This window comes from Clarias gariepinus, chromosome 3, assembly GCF_024256425.1.
Source record: "Clarias gariepinus isolate MV-2021 ecotype Netherlands chromosome 3, CGAR_prim_01v2, whole genome shotgun sequence".
NCBI lineage: Eukaryota > Metazoa > Chordata > Actinopteri > Siluriformes > Clariidae > Clarias > Clarias gariepinus.
This window is the reverse complement of record NC_071102.1, coordinates 18,482,011-18,492,638: the sequence shown is the minus strand read 5'-3', so window position 1 is coordinate 18,492,638 and position 10,628 is coordinate 18,482,011. Positions and strand designations below refer to the sequence as shown.

The window sequence follows — 10,628 nt, the reverse complement described above, 5'->3', positions numbered from 1 at the left end:
TGTTAAGACCTTAACAGCTTACAGAAAGTAGACATTTAAGGTCACAGTTCTAAAAACGCAGGACACTAAAGAGATTTGTCTACCGACTGTGAAAAACACCCAAAGAAAGATGCCCAGGGTCCCTGCTTATCTGCGTGAACGTGCATTAGGCATGCTGCAGGGAGGCATGAGGACTGCTGATGTGGCTAGGGCAATAAATTGCCATGTCCGCACTGTGAGACACCTAAGACAGCGCTACAGGGAGACAGGAAGGACAGCTGATCATCCTCGCAGTGGAAGACCACGTGTAACAACACTTGCACAGGATCAGTACATCCAAATATCACACCTGCGTGACAGGTACAGGATGGCCACAACAACTGCCCGAGTCACACCAGGCACACACAATCCCTCCATCAGTGCTCAGACTGTCCGCAATAGGCAGTCCATGAGGAGGAGATGCACTGCAGTACTTCAAGCAGCTGGTGGCCACACCAGATACTGACTGGTACTTTTGATTTTGAGCCTCCCTTCATTCAGGGACACATTGTGAAACATTTTAAGTTTGTCTTATAGTGTTGACTCTTTTAGTGTTCATACAAATATTTACACATTAAGTTTACTGAAAGTAAAAACAGTTGAAAGTCAGAGGACGTTTTTTTTTTTTGCAGTGTATGTATATATATACAGTGGTGTGAAAAACTATTTGCCCCCTTCCTGATTTCTTATTCTTTTGCATGTTTGTCACACAAAATGTTTCTGATCATCAAACACATTTAACTATTAGTCAAAGATAACATAATTGAACACAAAATGCAGTTTTTAAATGATGTTTTTTATTATTTAGGGAGAAAAAAAATCCAAACCTACATGGCCCTGTGTGAAAAAGTAATTGCCCCCTGAACCTAATAACTGGTTGGGCCACCCTTAGCAGCAATAACTGCAATCAAGTGTTTGCGATAACTTGCAACTAGTCTTTTACAGCGCTCTGGAGGAATTTTGGCCCACTCATCTTTGCAGAATTGTTATAATTCAGCTTTATTTGAGGGTTTTCTAGCATGAACCGCCTTTTTAAGGTCATGCCACAACATCTCAATAGGATTCAGGTCAGGACTTTGACTAGGCCACTCCAAAGTCTTCATTTTGTTTTTCTTCAGCCATTCAGAGGTGGATTTGCTGGTGTGTTTTGGGTCATTGTCCTGCTGCAGCACCCAAGATCGCTTCAGCTTGAGTTGACGAACAGATGGCTGGACATTCTCCTTCAGGATTTTTTGGTAGACAGTAGAATTCATGGTTCCATCTATCATAGCAAGCCTTCCAGGTCCTGAAGCAGCAAAACAACCCCAGACCATCACACTACCACCCCCATATTTTACTGTTGGTATGATGTTCTTTTTCTGAAATGCTGTGTTACTTTTACGCCAGATGTAACGGGACACGCACCTTCCAAAAAGTTTAACTTTTGTCTCGTCGGTCCACAAGGTATTTTCCCAAAAGTCTTGGCAATCATTGAGATGTTTTTTAGCAAAATTGAGACGAGCCTTAATGTTCTTTTTGCTTAAGTTGTTTGCGCTCTGGAAATCTGCCATGCAGGCCGTTTTTGCCCAGTCTCTTTCTTATGGTGGAGTCGTGAACACTGACCTTAATTGAGGCAAGTGAGGCCTGCAGTTCTTTAGATGTTGTCCTGGGGTCTTTTGTGGCCTCTCGGATGAGTTGTCTCTGCGCTCTTGGGGTAATTTTGGTCGGTCGGCCACTCCTGGGAAGGTTCACCACTGTTCCATGTTTTTGCCATTTGTGGATAATGGCTCTCACTGTGGTTCGCTGGAGTCCCAAAGCTTTAGAAATGGCTTTATAACCTTTACCAGACTGATCGATCTCAATTATTTTTGTTCTCATTTGTTCCTGAATTTCTTTGGATTTTGGCATGATGTCTAGCTTTTGAGGTGCTTTTGGTCCACTTCTCTGTGTCAGGTAGCTCCTATTTAAGTGATTTCTTGATTGAAACAGTTGTGGCAGTAAACAGGCCTGGGGGTGATAACAGAAATTGAACTCAGACGTGATAAACCACAGTTAAGTTATTTTTTAACAAGGGGGGCAATTACTTTTTCACACAGGGCCATGTAGATTTGGAGTTTTTTTTCTCCCTTAATAATGTAAACCTTCATTTAAAAACTGCATTTTGTGTTCAATTATGTTATCTTTGACTGATAGTTGATGGTTTTTGATGAGCAGAAACATTTAAGTGTGACAAACATGCAAAAGAATAAGAAATCAGGAAGGGGGCAAATAGTTTTTCACACCACTGTATATATATATATATATATATATATATATATATATATATATATACATACACTGCAAAAAAAGAAACGTATATATAAGAATATATATATATATATATATAGGGGTCAGGTTGAACTCTATTTTTACCCTGCAGATGTTGAGCTCACATGATCTTGTGGGAGAAAGTCTCGCTTTTCCTGGGCCCTTGGTGTCTTTTAATTCATCCCATATAAATTTTAATACCAAACATTAGTATATATATATATATATATTTATATATATATACACTACGATTTAAAAGTTTTAGAACACTTTCTAACTCCATGATGGTTCCTGATTTTTATTTCTGTCTACATTGTAAAGGAATGCTGAAGGCGTGCAAAAAATGCATTAATCTCCTTTGAACAGTTAATGGTGAGATGTTTCTGCTACTTCTGCTCTGTAAAGACTTTATAACGCCTCTAATCTGAGGTGCTGTTAATTGGTAATTTTCAGGCTGATAACTCTAAATGAACTTCTTGCCTGCGGCAGAGGTGGGTTTTGGTCTCGCCCTCCTGGGATGGCCTTCATGATTTTGCAAATGCACTTGACAATACTGTTCTTGCAAAAACTATTACAGAAAGACTGACCTCTGTGTCTTAAAATAACAACTAACTGCTGTTTTTGTTGTTGTTGTTACGTAATTACCTAATTCCATATGTGTTATTTTATAGTTTTGAAATCCCCAGTATTGTTGTAGAATGTAGAAAATAAATCACTAAACATAAACAAAGAAATTTTCAAGTGTTCTAAAACTTTTGAACGGTAGTGTATATTTCATACTTAAATAACGTGATTATGTTTAATACATACTGTATGTGAGTAAGTGAATCTCCCTAAAAACATGCTTACACAGCGATGAAGCAGACATGCTGTCTTAATCTGGAAGTATTCTTTATCAGCTGTAACCCTTTCTATTTGCCGCTGGAGTTTACTTCGTTCATTCTAGTGAGTGTATACATTCCTCCACAAGCGCTGCAAAAGCTGGCTGATCAGATCACAGACACGAAGCAACAACACCCAGATTCTGTTATAATTATTCTTGGTGATTTTAACAAAGCAAACTTCACATGTAAACTGTCTAAATTCAATTCAATTTTATTTGTATAGGACTTTATATTTTTGAAAGGAATTGTCATTGTCGCAACGGTTCGACAGCAACATGTACTGTATAGCTTGACAGAGAGACAGGTAGAGGGAAAGAGAGAGTGGAGTAGAGAGAGAGGAGGAGAGAGCAGAAGAGATGAAGTGATAACAGTTAGGTATGGTCACAGTCACATAATGTATAATGTGAATATATATTTAGTGCAGAGTGCAAGCAGAGATTCCAGCAGGACTAACTATGACATCATAACTAAAAGCGAGGAGTCAGAAGGAAACACGGACATGAGGGCTCTCTGAGATGTAAAGCAAACAATCACTTCACCATCAACAAACCTGAGTGATCAATGAGAGTGGGGAGGACGGCATCTAAACATACCAGTTCACTATAATACCAAATCATCCATGAGTCCCCCAGATCTGCTCCTTTACCTAAGGCTAATCTATTTATAAAAATGCTTGTTTAAATAAATAGGTTTTTAGCCTAGACTTAAACACTGAGACTGTGTCTGAATCTCAAAGCCAGGAGTTATTTAACATACAGCAACAACAAACCATGGTTCACAGCAAAACCCAACCAGCTTTGTCAGGCCAAAGAAAATTACTGCAGAAGTGTGGACAGGATCTTGTACAACCAGGGCAGGAACACACTAGCAAGTGAGATCAGAGTGGTTAAGTGGAGCTACTCTGAAAAGCTAAAAAAAAAAAACATTGTGCAAACAATTCTGTTTCTGTGTGGAGAGGTATGAAAACCATTACTAACTATGAGACGCCACCCCCACCTCTGCAGGTAATCAACAACTGGTTGACAACCTGAATGAGTTGAACTGAAGATTTGAAACTCCTGGTCCCCCACATACCCACACACCTGACCTGACTATCTATCTACACACCCATTATCACCTCTGGCAACACACTCTGTGTGTGTGTGTGTGTGTGTGTGTGTGTGTGTGTGTGTGTGTGTGTGTGTGTGTGTGTGTGTGTGTGTGTGTGTGTGTGTGTGTGTGTGTGTGTGTGTGTGTGCGTGTGCATGTTTGTTTTTGGTTAAGTATAAAGAGGTTTTTCCCTGAATAAACATGCTGCTCTTTCTGTCACCTTCTCATGTTGAATTTGAAGGAGCAGCACATAATGGAGTTACAGTATAACCATGAGAATAAACATGCATGTAAATCTGATAATATATTCATAAACACACCCTTAAATGAAGAGTCAAAGAGCTTGACCACCATCATGTGTTCTGTGTGCTGAGTTCTCATTAATGATTTCTGTGTCGATAATGTCATTGTATAATTTGGTTAGAAATTAGAAATGCAGATGTAGAGTTGATTTTATCTCAGGTCAGTCGCGTTCTCTTTCGTTCTCCTAAAAAATTCAATAATTATGATTGAGAGTAATTTAGAATAAACAACTTATACATGGTGGCAGCACAGTGGCATAGTGTTTAGCACTGTCAGGGTCTGTACAGGGTGCTAATCCATCACAGGACACACAAAACATATGAGTAGTGCAAGCTGCATGTCTTTGGGAGGAAACCCACCAAGTACGGGGAGAACCTTCAAATTCCATCCACACAGTGACAGGAATCGAGCCCAGCCGGGAATCGAACCCGGACCCTGTAGGTGCAAAGACAGTGCTAACCACTACACAACCATGCCGATCAGGCTAATTTGCGTTCCAAAATTGAACGTATTGTGTGAGTGTGTGTATGTCTGTGTGTGCAATGTATGTGTGTGTTCCCTATAAACAGGATAAAGCAGTATAGGCGATAAGTAAGTGAACTTTAACTTGAAAAATTATGATATGGTTTGGGACATAATATAATGGCAACGGGGTGAAATCAGGCTGAGAATACTTCACTGTAAAACTGACTTTAATATTTTTATGGCAGATGAGATTGAGTGAGATTTCTCATTTTACTGTAAAACTGTGTGTATGAGCACTCCATCATGTAATTATAGTAATAAGAGTCGAATCCCTGTGAGACTTGTTACAGCATCTAGAGAAACAGGTCCTACAACCTGGAGTCTAGATAAGAAGTAAATGTTTCTATGAGGTGGTATCAAAACATTTCATGAAAGATGGCAGCACAAGGCTGCACACGCTGTCACAGACAGCACCGACCTTCATAAGTTAGTGTGCCAAAAGACATCGTCTTTTGAGCTGGTACATTAGCAACCGGTGATAATTGCTAATCTGACCATGTGCATTATCACGTCTGTTATTTCATCAAGGACAGCAAGTTAGAACAAAGAGTGAGTGTAAAATTCCGTGTGAAACTGGGCAAATCTGCCACAGAGATGTGCATGAAGATTGTTGGAGAACAATTCATGGGGTGTCATACAGAACAGTCCAGGCAATCGTCACATGGGATCTAAACATGTGAGGTGTCTCTGTCGAGTTCGTCCCCAGTCTACTGACCCAGGAGCAGAAGGAACACCGCATTGAAGTCTACCGAGAACTCCGTCAATGTGCCGTAAATGACCCGTCCTTCATGTCGATAATCATTACTGGTGATGAAACTTGGGTGTACAGGTATGACCCTGAGACAAAGCTACGGTCTTCATAGTGGAAAAGCCTGTCATCTCCACGAAGGAAAGAGGCGAGGCAGTTTTAAACTATTTAAAACCTGGTGTGCGAATCTCAAAACTTTTTGATACCCTCTCCTATTGTTTTGAGGCGAGACCCAAATATTAGATATTTATTAGTTGGATAGGTACTCACGTTACACTATTAATATTCTGCCTCTTTTTTTTTTAGCTTTTTTTCCCCTAAATGTAAGATATTCATAAAGGGGAACTAAATTCTTGTTATAGACTGTACTTTCTTTTTAACTTTATTAAACTCTATTAAAATGTGCATATACAATAGACAGATGATAACTCGTTGACATTACTCATCACTCTCAACAGTGAATGTGGCCATTAAAAAAAAAAGCAAAATACTGAAGATTTTAGTTGTGTGAGAAAAGTAAACAATGACAGTACAAAAGCTGAGTGCCAAATATCCTGTGTGAACCTGGCCTACATCCCTGGAGATGTAGCATTTCTTTGTGCAAAAAACTGAGACCATACAAGCCAGCAAACTTAGACACATTTGTGTGCAGAAATGCAGCTTTAGAGCAAGAGTACGTTGTACCAGGAATAAAAATAAAAAAAAGACACTGAGAGACAAACCAAAACAGAAAAATGTTATAGAGCGCACACTCATGCAAGACGTCTATACTCATAGGTACTTATAGGTACTTAAAGTGCTTGGCTGACTAATGGAGCAGCGAAGGCCAGTGACATAAAAAAAGGAGATTGCACCTTGGACCTGACAGTAGACCATGGGAGGTCGTAGAAGTGCCAGGGCTCTTAGGGCCTGTCCACACGGAGACACGTTTCGCTGTACATGTATAAATTTGTTATCGTATTGGCGTTTCGTCCACACAGATCCGGCATTTTAGGAGACTGAAACCGAAATTTTTTGAAACCCAAAGTGGATAAATCTGAAAACGACACCCTTGCGGTTTCATGTGTACAGCCAATCCGTATATTTTGTGAAACGATGATGTCATCACATCACGTGTCGGCTGCGTCACACGTAACAGCAACAACAATAATGGCGGACTACATGATTGTGTTTGTGTTGCTACAAAGCCTACTAGCTTCATTACAGCAAAATCTATTGCTTCTATGCAACTGTTATGAGCAACAAGCGATAATGGCCAACATCATCTTGATTCATACTGGTCTGGCATATATACTACACAGTTTTCAGTGGTTTCGTGTGTACGCAGATATTTCTTGAGACGACGCCGTGTTCACGCAATTTTTTTTTAGAATGAGGGAAAAAAATGATCGGATAGGGAACGCATCGGCGTTCAGGAGGAGAACGTGTCTTTATCTGCAACAGTGCCAATGAAAAAAAAAACAGAAACAGCAGGATATTTCAATGCAATATTTATGACATACGTCCATTCTGGCCCACTTGCATGATGGAAGGAAAACAGCAAACACTATCCTTACTCTTCTTTCGGCTGCTCCCGTTAGGGGTCACTATAGCCGATCATTTGTCTCCATTAACTCTTGTCACTCTACCATCTTCCCTTGTCACTCCACCCTTCTGCATGTCCTCTCTCACCACACCCCTTCCTCTTCTCCTCCTGCCTGGCAGCTCCATCTCTAACATTCTCCCCCTGATACTCCCCTCATCCCGCCTCTGCACCAAACCATCTTAATCTGGCCTCTTTAACTTTGTCCTAAACTGTCCTACCTGCACCATTTCCCGAATATACTCATTCCCAATCCTGTCCACTCTTGACACTCCTAAAGCAACCTGGAGCATCTTCAGCTCTGCCACCTCCAGCTCTGATTGCTGACTATTTGTCAGCGGCGACGTCTCCAAACCGTACAACATTGTTGGTCTTTCTACCGCCCTGTAAACTTTTGCTTTCATTCTTGCCGATAGCTTTCTGTCACAGAAACATTTTTCAAACAAAAACTGCTATGTGTACACCTTAAACTAGATCTTGATTCATTGAATACTCCAGCCAGGGTTGTGCAGAGACCTCAAGAGGGGCAAATGGGGTAAAACTGTAAAATAGCAGTATAACCAGGTGAAGTGTAACATCTGACGTAGAGAGACAACCTAGCAAACACTCTATGTTTATGTGAATGATGAAGCTTCTTGACGTGTCAATTCCACTGCAGAATGTTGGCACAGTTATGCTGTATATTACTGTATATTACTCTATATTACTGTATACACCTTATCCTTATCACCTTCTACTGATCCCATAATAAACCCCAACAGGTTTTGTATTAAGGATCAGATGGGGTTCCACACACTCTCGCCCACAGACCCCGTGTTAAACCCATCTCAGTGTGTGACTGTTGTGTTTAATCCCTCTGGGGTCTAAGGCCTTTCTGAAAACCTGCAGTGATTCAGTGCTCTTCTCAAGTTTGTGCAAATTTTAAATCTTTACCAATATACTAGCTAATACATTTCTCCTTATGTAAAGCACAAACTGGACTTTCATATTGTGGCTGATGTAAATATGTCAGATTCAGGTGTGACTTTTAAACTTATCTCAAATTGCACATACAAAAAAAATACAATTTCAAACTCTAGCAGAAAAGAAGAGAAAAGGAGAATAAACAAACCTGGCAGATTGTTTTGAACACAAAACTGAGTTCTTGAAAGTCTTGGGTGTGTGTCCACAGCAGAACAACTATATTATAACACCCAGGAAGACCTTTTATTTGGGATAAAGTGACTGATGTGCCTAACCTTTTTCATTAGAGCCTCTGTTTACTGAATCTTCTATGACTTTTTATGAATCTGTGAGACCCATTCACACCTGGATCAGGTAACATCAGGTTTCCTCCTATTGATTCCTCGGCTGTTCACACCTACACACTCAGATTACACACAGGGAAACAGGGAGAGAAAGCAAAATTAAAGCATGGTTTAACTACGCAAAACAAAGCAAACACATGGCAAAAATATGTTATAGTATATCATGACTGAAATTAATCCGTCCACATGGTCATGCGTTTATTTACTGAGTATATATTTGTGTTTGTTGTATTTCTGGGGGATTATGTCTGTTTTTTATTAGTAAACAAAAAGTGCAGGTATAAAAATAAAGCTGCTCACAAACGGCATGAAAATGACTCGTCACAGGACTCCTCACAAGGCGCTTCAGGTTTTTAATTAATAGTAAACAAAATGTCCATAAATATTTGACCACAAATGTCTGGAATGTGGCTGTCAAATTATGACTGAAATAAAGCTGCTTACTTTGGTGCACACTTTCACTATATAAAAGGCAGTGTTTATTTACTGAGTATATATTTGTGTTTTGTTGTTCTTCTGGGGTACTAATTTTACATTTTGTTTCTTTTGCACTAGTTGTTTCTTTTTATAACTGAAATGAAGCTGTTCACATCGTCGCGCGCTGTCATCTCCTGTTTGATCAAAATGCTCCCGATACAAGACGCTTTGTTCCATAACAATAATATATAAAGAGGGGTGACTTCTGCAGAGGAGAAGTTATTATTATTATTTAGTCTTTATTATGTGTTAAGTCACAGTGACCCACTAGAAGGCAGTGTTAAACAGTTTGTCATCTCACACTTATCATCTATACCGCTTTATCCTGTATTCAGGGTCGTGAGGGGCCTGGAGCCTATCCCAGGAGACTTAGGACACAAGGCGGGGTACACCCTGGACAGGGTGCCAATCCTTCACAGGTCACACACACAAAAAAGCCAGCATGACACAACCTCATTCACACACTATGGACAATGAGCCTAATCTGCATGTCTTTGGACTCTAGGAGGAAACCGGAGTACCCGGAGGAAACCCACCAAGTACAGGAAGAACATGAAAACACCATGCAGGTGTCAAACCTGGACCCTGAAGGTACAAGGTGACAGTGCTAACCACTACACCATCATATCGCCCAGTGTGTCATTTAACTTTTTATTATCATTATTATTATTATTATTATTATTTAGTCTTTATTATCATGTGTTAATATTGTGACCCAGTAGATGGCAGGATTAGACAGTGTGTCATTTAAATCTTTATTATTATTATTATTATTATTATTATAGTTGAATACATTTTATTGCGGCTGCAGCGGACGGTTCACTCCAAAAATCAGTTTTTTTTTCTTTAACATTATTTTCTAATTCATAACAATCTTTTTTATTACAAATTATATTATTAGGAAAAAAAAAAAAAACTTATAGAAATACTTTTCATGCATTCATAATTTCTGGCTGGTTAGATCCAGGTGAGGTGTAAGGAGTTCCCCATGGACTCTTCTTATCATGATGTCAGAGCTGTGGGTGGGGCCTTTATGATGAGGATTATTCCCAGGCAGTTCTCCACAGTGCTCTACCCAATAATATACAGTACAGACTACACACAGAATGCGGTCAGGGCCGAAGCCTGACATCTGCACACGCAGCGGGGGAGATAAACACAGCAAACACAAAGGTAGGGCTTCAGCTCATGTCTTTCACTTTAAGTCTGGACCCCTGTGTCTCCCGTCTCAGTGGAGCGAAGAGTGTGCCGATGAGTGTTACTGCTGTTTCTGTGCAACACTTTGATCTTTCAGATCAAAAGACCTGGAGGCTCAGTGTGGACGTGTAACACGCTTACAATAGGTTATGTAGGAAATGTAGACATGCGTGACTGTGAGTTATTTAGTGTGTGTGTGTGTGTGTGTGTGT

The 10,628-nt window shown here is 40.0% G+C and overlaps 1 protein-coding gene across 1 annotated transcript in view; it reads left to right on the top strand.

Annotated features, from left to right (window-relative positions):
* Nucleotides 1–10,301: 10,301 nt before the first annotated feature.
* Nucleotides 10,302–10,628, top strand: part of mrtfbb (myocardin related transcription factor Bb) — a 36,487-nt gene continuing 36,160 nt past the window's right edge. The window contains exon 1 of the mRNA XM_053493265.1: nucleotides 10,302–10,392. The gene's annotated coding sequence lies outside the window, so the exon portion shown is untranslated. The remainder of the gene's footprint in view (nucleotides 10,393–10,628) is intronic.